Raw genomic sequence first — 16,101 nt, forward strand, 5'->3', positions numbered from 1 at the left:
GTTTGTGCTAACATTATAAAACATGCTTTCAAACTAATTACAGGGTTGAAAAGCCCTGGTTGTAGTGCGAATTTATGTTTAAAGTTTTTTTTGTTTCTGATCTTCATATTTTTTCCTTTGTGAGATATTTTCTCCTTTAAATGATAAGTTGTAGAAAGAGAAATGTAGTAGGAGTGAATTACTGATTAATATGTGCTTTCCTGGCTGCAAGGTCAGAATGGATAATGGCTTATCTTTGGAAACACCCACTTGACCATGATGTTAAAAAGTGTACAAAAGCTTGTGAGAATTTCTGTATAGATAAAGAAGACAGTCTTTTTCGGTCATCCATTATTATCATTGAATTTTTTTTTAAAGATTTTATTTAGTTTCAATGGAAGGGCGGATATACAGAGAGGAGGAGAGACAGGGAGGGAGATCTTCTGTTCCAATGATACACTCTTCAGGTGACTGCAACGGCTGGAGCTGAGCCAATCTGAAGCCAGGAGCCAGGAGCTCTTTTAGGTCTCCCACATGGGTGCAGAGTCCCAAGGCTTTGGGCTGTCCTCTACTGCTTTCCCAGGCCACAAACAGGAAGCTGGATGGGAAGGAGGGCCGCCGGGATTAAAACCGGAGACCATATGGGATCCCGGCGTGTGCAAGGCAAGGATCTTAAGCACTACACTATCACGCCGGGCCCATGATCACTGAATTGTAATGGTCTGTCTCCTGCACGACTCCACACATGCTTCTCTGGCTCTATGCTCAGCTGGAGCTAGTCTCCAGTGGATACTGTCCTCTGGGGAAGAGAGCAATCCCTCTGGGCCCTGGTTTCCTGATGGAGCCCTGCAGCAGGAGCTGGGGTCCTGAGGGTGAGGGATGCAGGACTAGGATGACCTTTGGTCACCATGGGTGCAGCTGTGTTAGCGTGAGCAGGTCCCGTTAGGAGGTGCAGGAAAGGTGAGGGCCGCAGGACTCTCCAGCGACACAGGCTGTTACCAGCAATGTCCAGTGGGTTCTTTCCTCAGCTTAGTATAGAAATACAAAGCTGGGAATCTTATGCAGACAGAAAAGTTTATTTGTGAAGGGACCAGGTGAGCAGGGAAGGGAGAGGGAAGGGGAAAGCACCTCTGGAGAGAAAACCAGGAGGTGGGGTGCCTCTGGAGAGGGGAGGGAGAGGGAGATAGCAAAGGTTTGAGGAAGAGTCTTGGGATTTTAAGCATTTCCCGAACCCTCCTGATTGGGCATAACCTACAGGTAAGAGGTTCCCCATTGGTGGTCTCTTAATCAGTTAGGAAACGGGTGGGCAGTGCTGGGGCAGCCCAGCTGAAGGTGTGGCCAACACCTCAACAGCCCTGGATGGTCTCAGGCGGCAGGTGACCACAGCAGTGCTGGGGCTGCTGCTCACCTCCTGCTGATCTTTCCCTGTAAGAGGAAGTTCCAGGCCTTTCCTGACTGGGGGGCGGGGCGGGGGAGGGGAGGGAGTGGCAGCAGAGATGGGATGTTTCACTCAGGTTCCTCAGTACCCCTGCCTACCCCATACTCAATTCCAGTACAAGTTTTCAAGTGATCTAGTAAAAAAATAAGACTTGTGTATTCATTCTTTGGTCCTTTATTGCGGGGGGAGGGGGAAACAAGAGTGAGGCACTGATGAGCACCAAGGCAGATCTAGAAGGATTCTTGCCCTGGCTGCAGGCATGGAGGCATGGAGGTGCACACCAGGAGAGAGGAGAGGCAGACAGGACAAAGCCTTTTCCCAGGGAAAAGGCTGGGCTGTTTGCTGTCCTGCAGCAATGGACTAGGTGCATGGAGCCGATAATAACAGGTTGGACTACTGACTGATGGTCAATACCCAAAGTTTATTAACAGCATCAGACTTTTAAAAAAGGAATATACCTAGGAATATACCCAATAGAAGTGACATCTGCATGTGAGAAGGGGATCTGTAATCCTATATTTGCAGCAGCACAATCTGCAATAGCAAAGATGTGGAAACAATCCAGATGTGCGTCCAAGGAAGAGTGGTTAAGGAAACTGTGGTATATTTACTCCATGGAATATTATTCAGCTATTAAGAAGAATCAAATTATTCTATTTACAACCAGGTGGTCCCAACTAGAGACCATTATGCTCAGTGAAATGAGTCAATCACAAAAGAACAAATACCATATATTCTCTCTTATATAAGGAAACCAACATGGAAAACGTAACGCCAATAGTCCAATCCATACTGTTCTTTGTTTGCTTTTTTGGCTGTATCCCATGTGTTTTGATGCTTTTTATTTAGGTTTGGTCAATTCCAAATAATCTTTTTTCTCTAGTTGAATCCATCACGGGCTCATGAATTATACGAGGGCATCATTTTTCCCAAGAGACTTCTGTGTTTCCTTTTTGTCACTCATGTGTTGGTTACTCAGTGGCGCTTTTTTTTTTCTCATGGTACTATAATTTGTTGTTGTTGTTGTTATTGTTGTTGTGGCTGTTCTAACTCATATCAGTTGTTGACCTTGCTTCATGACTTCTCACGGTAATGTGCAGTGATGGAGTACAGGAGTCTATCATATACACATGTGGGGGTGTAATGGAACATGCATCCCTGCTTCCAGATGAAAGATGGAATCCCAATGAAACTGTTGGAAATGTGTAGACAATGGGATGCTGGACTGTCTGACACTGTCTGTACCAACAATGTCGGGGTACACTTAAATAGGAGACTGATAGAATCATGATTCCTTACGAAGGACTACATTATTGTAACAAAATGGGAAAAATCTGACGGGGGGTGGGAGTTTGGAGGGGAATCCCAACCTACACAAAACTGTACCACACAATTCAAAATTCAAAGTAAAAATATATTAAAAAAAAAAAAGAAATGAAAACTACAAATAAAAAGGGTTGTCAAGTAAGCATCCAGGGAGTGAGGCTTGGGCCATTTACATTTCAACAGCAAGGGACAGTCTCCCCATGCACAGCTTGTAACTCTAGCAGGTTCTTTACCTAAACCTATGAGCCAGGAGGTTTCCTGTTTATTCATTTCCTTCCTGGGCCTTTCAGAGGAGATTCAACTGGCTCTGTCTCCTTCACTAACAAAGATTCTGAATGTTCTTCTACATTGGGCAGCCTAGTCCTCCTGGGGCTCAGGGAAAGGAGTGGTTTGGCTCTCCCAGAAGCCTCCAGCACAGTCTCTGCAAGTTGCCACAGGGCCAAGGAGCCTGAGTGCAGAGGCAATGTGCTCATTCTGCAGGAGCTGCCACTGCAGGGCAGGCAGGACTTGAGCACGTTTCTCAGGTCCACCATGATCCACCATGATTGAGAGGGGCAGGCGTGCCCGTAATCTCAGCACTCACTACAAAGCTTACCTTGTCAGCTGGCATAATACCCACCCCCAGCAGTGAAGGCAATCATCTTTATCCAGTCTACTCAATGACTAAGTTCTTCTGGCAACACTCCTGCAGACACACCCAGAACAAGATTTTTATCAGCTATCTGGGCTTCCTTTAGCCTAGTCATGTTAACTAAAACTAACCACCATAATGTATGATAGTAAACCTAAAACAATCACAGTTGAATACGCTGTCCTTATAAGAAACAAAGCTTTGGGGGCTGATGTTGTGGTGTAACAGGTTATCCCACTATCTGAAATGCCAGCATCACAGATGGGCACTGTTTCAAGTTGTGGCAATACTACTTTTGTTTCAGCCCCTTCTAATGGGCCTAGGAAAGCAGCAGAGGCTGGCTCAGTCTTTGGGCCCCTGCACACACAAGGGAGACCCAGATGAGACTCCTGGCACCTGGCTTCAGACCAGCCTAGTTCTAGTAGTTGTGGCCAAATGGGGAGTGAATGAGAGGATGTAAGACTCTCTCTCTCTCCTTTCTGTCTCTCTGTAACTCCGCCTTTTCAATAAAAATAAATCAATCTTAACAAAGGAAAAGAAACTCCACTGTTGCCTTCAACTTGGCCCAGTTGCAGCCATTGTATCTGGGGAAATGTGCAATGGATGAAGAATCTCTCTCTATAACTCTCTGAAATTCTGCCTTTCAAATAAATAAAATATTCTTTAAAAAAATATTCAGGGCCCGGCGCGGTGGCGCAGTGGTTAAGGTCCTCGCCTTGCACGCCCGGGATCCCATATGGGCGCCGGTTCTATCCTGGCAGCCCCGCTTCCCTTCCAGCTCCCTGCCTGTGGCACAGGAAGGCAGTCGAGGACAGCCCAAAGCTTTCGGACCCTGCACCCGCGTGGGAGACCTGGAAGAGGCTCCTGGCTTGGGATCGACATAAATTCGGCCGTTGGGCTCACTTGGGGAATGAATCATCGGACGGAAGATCTTCCTCTGTCTCTGTCTCTCCTCTCTGTATATCCGCCTTTCCAATAAAAAAATAAAAAAATAAATCTTTAAAAAAAATTCAGAAGTTTTTGCTGCTACCAGCTCCTATTTTAAAAGTTCTCCAGCAATTGACTAAACCACAGGGAGATAATGGATCAGAGAGCTTCACACAAGGTGATTCAAGGGCAAGAGGACTAGGAATGAGTCATGAGCTAAAAGCAAACACAACAGGAAACAATCAACACAGGATACAAGTGGAAACTTTTCAGAAAGCTGCCCAGGCAGTGAAATTGCCAAGGCAGCCTGGTGCTGGGGCAGTCATGCAGCTGCTGGGAGGGGCACTTTAAGGCCTCTGGGAAAATGAGCAGAAGCAGGGTCCATGACAGGGGGCCAAACAGTGATGAAAAAAGGAGTTTTCTCTGTTGGGCATTTCCACCAGGCCTGGGACCCACCACCCCCTGAGACACGCTGGGGGAGCAGTGGCTTCACCCCAGGCAAGGGGGAGCTGGGCAGAGCACACAGGCTAGGGTGCAGCTGGGAGCCCCAAGAAGGCAGAGCCTGTGACCAGCATGATGGTGAGGGTGGGGCAGTACTCGCAGAGGCACTTTACTGCCCCATGTGGAGGCTCAGACTTTCCAAGGCAAGACCCTGACAGAGGCCTGGAAGGACAGACAGGAAAGGGAGATGGAAATGAACAGGAGGAAGCACAGAGGAGGCGGTGCCCACTTCTGATCCCTCTAAAGGGCTTTCTCGTACTCAGGGCTTCAAGTGGAGGCCTTTGACCTTGAGACTTGGAGCCTGGCCCCTGAAGTCTTCAGAAACTGCTTCTGTCTCACACAGAGAGAGTAAGTGGCCAGGCTCGGTTGGATGGCATGGGAAGCAGGATTAAGCTGTAAGATAACAAACTGCAGCTACCGTTATATACAGTTAATGACATAGAAGTTTTACAGGTTACATTAACTTCTTTCTTCTTTTAAAAAAACAATAGATTCATTTTATTTTTGATGATGTTTACATAGTTGAGAGGGATGCATGCCCATGTAGCCCACTATTAAGGTAGGGAGGGTCAAGGAATGGGGGAAGTGGATGAGCTAACTGCCTCCAATCTCCTTTTTCCTTCCTGTATCTGGGGAAAGTAGAGACAGAAGAGAGGGCTGCTCCCGGTAGTCCAACCACATCAGTACCTGGGAACGGGGGAAAGCCACCTGATGTCATCCCAGAGTCCCAAGCGTGGATCATGTTCTTAGCATTCTGCTTAAATCATTTCAATAGTTCTGGGATGCTGTTTATTTCATTGCTCCAAGGTTGAGAAAATCGGCATAGCCAGATGCTCATGGAAGACATGACAACCAGTTCACATAAGCCTACAGAGGACATCTAGTACCATGGAGGACAGAACAAACTGGACAGCTCTCCCAGTCCACCTTAAAGTCTCCACTTGCCCAGATACTTGCTGTCAAAGCTTGACTGGGAGAGCTGTCCAGTTTGTTCTGTCCTCCATGGTACTAGATGTCCTCTGTAGGCTTATGTGAACTGGTTGTCATGTCTTCCATGAGCATCTGGCTATGCCATCCATTGCAGAGGTTCCAACAACCATGGAGAGAGACACTGTTCTGACAGATGCACTCCACATAAGACTTCAGATTCTGGAATTTGCCCCATGGTTGGAGTTCTGAGTCTAGTGATCCAGTTGGTGGGGTTCCCAAAGAAACCTCATCAGAGGGCACCCTAACCTGACTCCTGTTGTGTGCCATTAAGGGGTCTGGCTCAGTCTGTCACCCATATTAGCCTACACACACACACACACACACACACACACACACGCACACACAGAGAGTTGAACAGTTGTAGTCACCTAGTCAGTTCTATTCTCAACCCATCTCATGTACAGACTAATGAATGCTGTGGCCCAGCCTAACCCTGCCCACCACACACTCTGACCTCATGCACACCAGCAGGAACTGCAGCCTAGTTGGAGCAACCCCCAGTAAACCTCCACCAGGCCTGCCCCCAGCCCTGGTTCCTGCACATGCAGGTATGTCCAACAGACTGGTCTAGTCTGTCCTGAATCCCATTTGGATCTCATAAACATCAATGGGCATGGGAACCTAGCTCAGCCTTACCAACCTCACAATCCAGCCCACAATCATGCTGGCAGAGGCTACAACTCTCCAGCCAGGCTCACCCCCAGCCCTGGTTCTTATGCTCACCAATGGGAGCTACAGCCCAGCACAAGAGTGCACACAATTTCCCTACTAGGCCCATTCCCAGCCCTGGATCTTGCACTTTACAGGTGGTTCTATGACCTAGCCTGACAGGACTTGCCCGCAGTCCCAATACTTGCCCCTTAGGCTGTAGCAAAGCCCAACCAGCCTGTACTTACTCTGATTCATGCACACAATGGTGGATAGAGTCACTTAGCCTAGCCTGGTTCTTCCCATAACTAGCTCACATGCAGGCCAATGGGCTTTGGAGCCCTGCTCAGCCTGGTGTTGCTCTAGTCCCAGCTTTTGTGTTCAGTAGCAGAATCAGTGGACCTTCAGGGAAGCCCCCACAGCTCTGCTTATGGGGATAACCCCCATTCCGGGCCTTATGTATGAGCTATAGCCCAGACTGGCATGGTTTGCGTCACCTCAGCATTCACCAGTGAGTGCTGCAGCCTAACTTAGCCCAGACAGCTCCCATTTGCAAGCAGTAATGTGGCTCAACCTGGCTTGTCCTGCACCCTGTCCTATTTGTCACTTTTGCCAGTGGGTGCTATGAACTGGCCCAGCCTGGTCCACCCCCAGACTTGAGCCATACATATGTTGACAGGTACTGCAACCTGGCCTGGTCTGGTCTCAGCCTTGGATTCTTGTGCTCACCTGCAGAGACTGCATCCTGACAGAGGAGTTCTCCAAGCTCCTCTATCAGGTCACTCCCCAGTGGTAGGTCTCATGTATACCAGTGGGTTCTTGGACCAGCATGACTTTGTATACCTCCTGAACTGGCAGGTGCAGTGGTCATGCCACAACAGCCCATAACTATTCTGGCTCTTACTATTAGCAAACCGAGATAAAAGCACCTGCCTCACACCCATTGCTGCATCGATCCAAATTTCAAAAACTTTCATGTGTTTTTTGATGATTTTTTGAGGCCTGCATGAGTTCAATAAGAATATGCTCTTATCACAACAGGATTTAGTTGGAAACATTGACATTTCTAGATCACTGAAAGAATGCCTTACCTCAAGGTTCCCAGCAGAACAGCGAGTAAATAAAGCAGCCATTTCCTGGTAAGCCTCCAACTTTCCAAAGATTAGGCACCAACATTTAAAAAAAAATTTAACTCCTTCTTGGATTGACTTTATAAATGAGACTTTTCCAAACTGAGATTGCTATGTGGCAAAGCAAAATGTTGTTACTGTCCTGAATGCAAGTTGCCAGTCACCCAACCACAACATACCTGCTGTTAGATTGTAGCTCTGCTCATTGTTTTTAACATAGAAACCTGAGTTTTGTACTCTTACTGATTTGTTTTGTGTTCTTTTTGAGCTTCATGCTTACCTGTCAAAATTCTACAGAAATAAAATTTGTAACAAGATCAGGCTGGCCTAGTATGCTGAAATGATGACTCACACTCACAGACTGGCCAAGTTCATTTTAACAATGGGCTCCATGTTAGTTATTTAAAAACAGTTGGAGTTCTAGTTCATACAATATTACGATATTACTATGCGCAGCTAATTTCTGCAACCTGGTTCTTTACCTTGAGCTGAAAACACTAGATGCAACAAGGTGACAAGGTATCTTAGGAAGTTTATTCCAGCAAGGCAGGAAAGAGGTGAAGGTGGTGGAGATCAGCGGGGAGGGAAAAAGGGAAGAAGGGGGAAGAAAGGGGAAAACGGGGGAGATGGAGGCACCTAAGGCCCCTTTATGTTCAGGTAGGCCTGCAAGGAGTGGGGGGCGGGATTGGGAGGGATTGAAGGCAGGCCCCAGGGGATTGGTGCCTGCAGGTGAATGCCTAGGGATGATTGGTAAGTGGGTGGGGTTGGGAGATTGGGGTGGGATTCTCAGGTGAAATGCCGGTTACATCTGATTGGTGGATGGCTACACTGGCGCCAATTTCGTGAGCCGTGAGGAAGAGGAAGTGGCGCTGGGTCCAGGGTGGGATATTTTAATAACTCTTTACACTCCAGATAAAATTAGCCAAAAAAGCCTCTTCAGTTCTACAAACTTGCTTAAAAATGTGGCCAAAAGGTTCCTGTAACTGATTCTTGGCTGCTAATAGCCTCCCCCCAGCAACATAAATCATATAAGCAAGCTGATCAAGCTATATGCATGATCCCTGATGTCAACAACAACAAAAACAAAACCAACAACAACAGAGATGACCAAGGGGGAGGGTATAAAAGTTAAGATGAAATCACTGTTGCCAATCTTAAGCTAAAATAAGTAAGACCAAGAGGTGGAAAGGAAGGCTTTTCATGCATGATTGTCTGATAATAACCATCAGGGACCTCTGCTGGGGACCACCAGCTCTGCTGAAGAGAGACACTAAACAGATAATTCTGTTTGTGCTCACAGGACAGGCTGCTGTCTGGTGGGGGCCCATTCTTTTTTTCCATGCTGATGTTAATGCTAATCTGAAATAAGTGTTGATAATACTAAGAAAGAATCCCCTCCAGGAACTGCAGCATTGGCTTAACTGGTTAATTTTCCACCTGCAAGTGCCCAGATTCCATATGGGTACCTGGCTGCTCCACTTCCTTTCTGGCTCCTTGCATGTGACCTGGGAAAGTAGTGGAGGATGGCCCAAACCCTTGGGACCCTGTATTCATGTGGGAGATCCAAAAGAAGCACTTGGCTCCTGGTGGATGTTGCTGTGTCATTGTGGCTCTTTGGGGAGTGAACTATCAGACAGAAAACTTTTCTGTATCTCTTCTGCTTAATTTTTTAAAAATCTTAAAAAAGAAATAGAGTCCCCCTGGCTCAGATCTTCACACTGCTACTTCCTACGAGTCAATCAGCGAACATTAAATTTACCACGCTGGAAACAGCTTCAATCAGGACCGTTTTCAAAGCATTTTTCTCATTTTCTCTTCTCTATTCATTTCTTTTCTTTTCTCTGATTTGAAATTTTCAAAGAAATTGGATAGTTAAGATTCACACTCGTGGTAATGGCAATGGGATTTTAGTTAACGCTTAAACTCATTGTGTTCTGAACACAAAACCTTTGTAAACAGACATCTGAACTACAAATAAGCAAATACCTTTGACCTTCTCTGCTGGAAAGGGGAGAACTGAAAAAGATGTATTTCCCCTTGCCAAGGCTTTCTATTTCTAAACCTCTCTATTCAGCTCCCCCAAAGAGAGGGCGTCGCAGGAGAAAAGCCACCTGATTAGGACTCAGGGAATGGGAAAGTTATTTCCCTTTAAAACTCGGGCCAAAAACCCAGCCTGGTGTTTTGCACAGTAACAAGGTCAGGGAAAATTCTCTTACATCAACCTCCTATTCATGGCTTCACTGCAGAAGGGCATTCGGCAGGATATTGCTGGCCTATGATCCTTTCTCCACCGCTGATTTGTTAAACTGGAAAAATTCATACTCCAAATACAGAGAAGATCCTCTGAAATTGACAAACAGTTGACTGCCATCTTTGCTACATGTTCTTCTCAATGCAAATAAGTAAAGACTCCTTATGGACACAGCAAGAGGAGAGATACAAGGTCCCCTACACGGGAGTCTCTAAGCAGAGTCTCAAACTATCATCACACCCTCAGAGCTTAGTGGACATACATGCAGATAGCGACAATGTAAGACACTATGGGAGCTGTGTTCTGGCTAGGATTGGCAACAGGGCCATGGGCTAACAGCAGGACAACTGGGCAAACTACCAGGCTATCCTACTAAATTCTGCCACTCGGCTGTCCATCCAAGGAAACAAAACACCTTCCTCATGATTGCCTGGAAGCCTTGGAGACTGTTTGTTGCAGCAAAGTGGCCCTGTGGGGCAGCCCCTGCCAAAAGCAAACCTGGACCTCTTCACCCACAGGAGCAGGTTTGTGCAGAGTGGACAATGAAGTTTCAGGCGAGCAAGTGGTGGTCACAGCACGACAGGCACTAGCAGCAACAACACTGCCGCGCAGCGTGCCCACCAGGAAAGCTCCCCTGATGTCTCTGACAAGGGCTCTCTAATCAGCCAACAGACTGCAAGTGGGAGCCAAGCTGCCCACCTGTCCACCAGAAGAGCAGCTGAGGGAAAGGGTTCTCCTGGGGCCTTCACACTCTGATTTGATGGAGTCCTACTCATTAAGCTAAGGAATATGACACAGTGTTGGGGAATAAAGAACAAAGCAAGAATCAGCTTTTGGCTGAGTGGGCTCCATTCATGTCTACAACACTAGGCTCTTTCAGGTCCCTGCCAGTAACATTTTGTAGCTGCTTAGATAGGGAGGACATTCTGCCACTCCCAACTCATGATAAAGTCCAGCCATCCAGCAAGTTTCCCAGGGAGCTGTGCTGAGGTCCCAGATAGCCACTGTCAGACCTGCAAGCTGCTGTAGCACCTGATGCAGCAGCCCAGCCTCCCCTGCTCCCTCTTCAAACATCAGATCATCTACTCTGGCCAAGGACAATCAGTCTATGGTTCTGGAGATTGTTTAACAGTGATTGTCCTCACCTGTTGACATAATAAAGTTTCTCTTTTCCATACTCTTCAAACTGGTGCTTGTGAGTTTGATTTGTCACCAGGGACAGAAACCATGCTTACCATAACAAGGCAACAGGCTCAAGCCATGGCCCTGGTCAGTAGGCTGAACAAGGGCTCTTTCCATCTGGCTGTTTAAGGTTCTACTTCTGGTCCCACTCAGACCAACTTTGTGAACACAGAACTAGAGAGGAAACCATAGGATTTCATGTGGGCAGACATCAGCTCTAGGCCCCCAGAGTAGGAAAAAGATTAGACCACAAATGTCTCTAGCCCCCCTGGGGTATGCATAGTCCAGTAATTTCTTGGGGCTCCAGGGCTGCAGCTTGACGCCATCTCCTGAGGGTCCACAGCCCTGGAGACTTCACTCTTCACTCCTCAACCAATTCCCTTCCCTTCTAAGAGCTGCAGTGAAGAAAACTCTATACAGAATAGGTGTGATACACGCTAGAGGGGACTGTGCAGGCCTAGGAAACCCACTGCCCAATCCTGCAAGTTCAGGTGCATGCTTCTCAGGAGGGATGCCGAGTTGCGCAGAGGGAAGCTGTGTTCTCACGTGTACACACTGCTGGTGTAAGAGCCTCTGATGGACACTCCTGCCTCTGTCCTCTCCCTGTTGCTGTGCCCTGCTTCTCACCCAATCCCCTCAGGAAGCCCTGGCTTTCCTGTCCACACAAGCATCTGGATGGGCAGGCGGCATGTGCAGCATAGCAGAGAGCCCAAATTGTACCCAGTGACTCAGCAAATCCTGCATGAAAATTGATGCAGGGAGGTAAACCAGAAAAACACATCCTGCAGGCTCTAATCTGTGACCTGAAAGCAGGAAGTCCCTAGTTCTACCTGGCACAGGACCCTAGCTCCTAGTTCACAAACTGCTTCTCCTTCAGTGCAGCACTGCCCCATCCCCACCCCCAGCACCAGGCCAGAGGACACTGAGCCAGGCTTTGTGCACCTGCTGATCAAGAGACAGAGAGCCCAGGAGGCGGGTCTCTCTTCAGGGAGAGCCATGGCTGCCTGCACCCAGTGATCTCAAGGTATAATCACAAGAGTGAAAACATGACCCTACCCTGTGTCAGGCACACAACAACTGGGCCATTAAAGGAGGACAGAGAGGCAGAGGAAGAAAAAGGGGCGGATGGGGTCCACCATCAGGCACTTCCGGACCAAAACAATTGAACAGGCCACCTCCCTGTGTTCTCAAATCCAGCACCAGCACCTGCCCTGGGTATCAGTGCCTCCCTGGTTGGGGCTCCTGTGCTCCAAGGAGCTCTAAAGATCACACTGGAGCATTGTCTGTGACCTGCACATAGAGCTTCCCTCCTACCCTGTTTCAGCCCTGCACCTGCCAGGCATAGACACACTGCTGAATGCCCTGCCTTTTTTTTTTTTTTATGTGACTTGGTAGTCAGATTACAGTTCCATTTATTTCTTCCTTTCCCACTCTCCTTGAAGCTTTTAAATGTTCCTCAATGCCCTCATTCCCTGCCAGTCAAACTTTCTTCCTGGTCGCACTCTCAGGTCATGGCTTCATTTCCTTATTCGCAGAGGAAAAGGAAGCAATCGAAAGAGAACCCCACAAGCTCCCCATGCTATCTGTGTCTTCCTCACTAAAATCTATTCTTCTGAAAGTTAAACTCATGTCTCTCCTGTAAATGCAGATGAAGCAGGTGCACAAGGCTTATGAATGGGGCCCAGTGCAACTGGCTAGTGTCTAAATTCTTCCTTGAAAACCTAGCATCCCATATGGATGCTGGATCCTGTCCTGGCTGTTCTACTTCCCATCCATGCATCCTGCTTGTGCTCTGGGAAAGCAGTACAGGATGGCCCAAAGCCTTAGGACCTTGCAGCCATGTGGGAGACACAAATGTAGCATCTGATCAGCTCAGTCCCACACACTGCAGCCACTTGGAAAATGCACAAGTGGATGGAAAATCTGCTTTTCCAATTACATTCATATTTTTAAAAATATACGATGTGAATCCCACTTCAAACTTACAGGATTAGAATATTTGCATGTTAATACCTGTAGGTTCCATAATCATTTGTGAAAGCTTCAACTGAAAGACAATGCAACAGCAATCTTCTATCCCTCAGCCCAATTCTCCAAATGGTTCCAGCAAAGCAGCAGGGACAAGCTGAAGTCAGGATCCTGGAAGTTCAGGCATGTTTCTCACGTGGGTGGCAGGGACCAAAGCACCTAGGCCATCACCTGCTACCTGCCATATGTTTCAGTAGGAACCACGAGGATGGGTGGAGTCAGGAATGCCTACACATAACTTTGCCTGCTATGAGATGACTGATCAAACAGTGCCCTGCATGGGAACCTGCCTGGATAAGGGCCTGATGCTATTCCTTCTAGCAAGGCTTGAACCCGATTGACTCCATGGAGCAGAGCTGCCCAGTGACCTCAGCTCTTCCCCAGGGACCGTGACAACAAAGAAGAACCAGTGATCTTCTACAAGCTGCTGTCTGGGACCTCTTTGAGCTTCGTCTCTTCCTACTGATTCCTCAGGGGTCCCAGTAAGCACAGAAATTGTGATAAGCAGCAGAGATGGCAAACGAAGGCAAGAGCCACCAATGCAGGCAGCCATTCCGAGAGAAGGAACGTTGGCACCTGAGACACCAAACAGTCTCCAACTGGGGCCTCAGATCAGTTCTAGTCCCATGAGATCATCTCTTGTGGGTCCTTAACTTGAAGTCCATAGGTTAGAACACTTGTATCCAAGATTTTAAAATGTATGTTTTCATCGTTGATAATTTTGATCAACTGGGTATAAAATTATTTATAATTATACATCTTCCTACTGCAGTAAGGATAAAATTATTCTGAGTTTTTTCCTTAGTAATCAGCTCTTAAACTTCACATCTAATACAACATTTTCCTCAATATTTATACGCTTAAGTTTCTTTTTAAAGATTTATTTATTTAGCATTCAGGGTGATATAGACAGGGAGAGACAAAGAGATATCTGTTATCCTCTGTTGCACTGGCCCCAGTGCCTGCATAACTGGGGCTAAAGTAAGCCTAATGTAGGATTCCAAACTCTGTGCCTGACTCCGATGGGAGTGGCAGGGGCCCAAATACCTGTGCTATCTTCTATTGCTTTCCTAGGCACATTAACAGGGAGCTGGAAGGAAAGAGGAGCAAGCTGACTCAAACAAGTGGACAAATAAGAGATGCTCACCCTACAAGGATCAGCCTAATCCATGCCACCATGATTGTTATGACTGATAGGGCCAAAACGAAGGAATGCCACACATTGTTAAGACCTGAAAATCAGGGAGCTGGATGGGAAGTGGGGCTCCTGGGATTAGAACCGGCGCCCATATGGGGTCCTGGTGCGTTCAACGCCACTGAGGCTTGGACTTTTTGCTTCCCAGGTTTCATGGTTGTGACTGGGAGAACTAAGGCTGGGCCGATCTTGAGGCTTGGTATTTTGGCTCTGTGCATAGCCGCCATGAGGTGGGTAGATCTTGAGCTGGTCTGTGTTTGAACCTTGGGATTTTGTCTTTGCACACTGCTATCATGCTGTGGGTGGATCTTGAGGCGGTCTGGGCTTGAACCTCAGGATATTGGCTTCATCCACCACTGCTATGCTGTGGGTAGATCAAGAGCTTGCCTGTGTGGCTGTGGCCAAGGGAACTCGGGTGGCCCTGGTGCCAATGATGCCAGGTGAACCCCTCAAGCCAACTGGTAGTGTGCTCTGGGGACTTGGGGATGGCACAATTAGATTGAGGGTTCATGTCTAGCTGAGGAATGACTTCTGAGGGACTTCCATGGACAAGGCTACTGTTCTCAAAGTGTTGTCATGAAACCCACCAGCAAGTATCAGAACAGGACACTGTGAGGCTGGGCCATGAAACCAACAAATACATGAGTGAATCAGGTCTGGAGGTAGAATCTGCAGGGCAATATGTAGGCTCCCTCATGTACAAAAGCAATCTTCATTGGCACGTGCAAGTACTGGGCTGGGAATAGGCCTGGTTGGGGAGCTCAGGGGACGCCCCAGCTGAGCTAGAATTCCCATTGGTGAATGCAAGTGCCAGAATCAGTGCATTGTCCTGGGATGAACATGGCTGCAATCTCCCTTGGCACAGGTGTGGCCTGGGTCTGGGGAGGGCCAGGCTGGGCTAGACTCTAGGACCCCACTGGTACTCATGAGAGTCAGGATGCATGGAGAATGGGCTGGGCTAGGTCTCAACTCATGCTGAAATATGTGAAAACTGTCTGGGCATGGGCCAAGTGAGGCTGGACTGCAACACCCAACAATATGAGCCAGAAAAGGTCTGGGCCAATTGGGCAGTGACATTGTTCCTGCCAGAACAAGAGGTGCACGAAGTCAACCTAGGCCAGGCACCCACCAGTATGTGCAAGATCTGCCACAGGGAGGAGACCGGATAGAGGAGCTTGGTGACCTCCTATGTCAGGTTGCAGTCCCTATAGGTGAATGTAAAACCAAGGCAAAGAGCAGCCCAAACCAGGCCAGGTTGCAGTACCCGCTGGCACACATGTGGGTCATGTCTGGGTGTGTGCCAGGCCATGCCAAATCACAACATCCATTTGTAGTTGGGGTGTGGGAGGTGCTGAGTTGGGCCACAACCCCAGCCAGTTCACACTGGAGCTGAGACAGGGGGTGCTGATTGTGCAAGGTTATGCTACAGCACCAACCAGCATAAGCTGGAACTGGGGTTAGGCTGGACCAAACCAGGATGAAGAACCCACTGGCAGATGTTGAGGTGAGATGAGCCATGACAGTCTGGAGGTGGTGGTTGGTGTCAGGTTCATAAACTCTGGGGGCAGAAGGGTCCAAGCAGTTCTTGGTTCACATGACCTGGGGCCTTGAGCCCACCTGCACAGTGAGTGCTGGATCCATGAGCCCCACGGGGATGGGGGTCCAGAGGACCCTGGATTTCCTGGCCTAGGTCCTTGGACCTGCCTGAGTGGCGGGGATCAGGTCCTTGAGCTTGGGTGTTGAGGGTCTGGTGGATTCTGGGTCACAGTCCTGATGCTGGGGTCATCTGGAATGGTCACCTGACTTAGGACCATGAGCCCACCTGGGAGAACTGGTCCTCAACAATGTAGAGGATGGAGTGCTGGACAGCAGACC

At 48.1% G+C, this 16,101-nt stretch overlaps 1 protein-coding gene across 1 annotated transcript in view; it reads right to left on the minus strand.

Moving 5' to 3' along the window:
• The window catches only part of LOC121168477 (glutathione S-transferase Mu 1-like), a 135,940-nt gene that overhangs the window by 11,636 nt on the left and 108,203 nt on the right, over window positions 1-16,101 (minus strand). The window lies entirely within an intron of this gene.

The sequence above is a fragment of the Ochotona curzoniae genome, unplaced genomic scaffold (genome assembly GCF_017591425.1).
Source record: "Ochotona curzoniae isolate NIBS_2020 unplaced genomic scaffold, NIBS_Ocur_1.0 scaffold_1037, whole genome shotgun sequence".
Classification (NCBI taxonomy): domain Eukaryota; kingdom Metazoa; phylum Chordata; class Mammalia; order Lagomorpha; family Ochotonidae; genus Ochotona; species Ochotona curzoniae.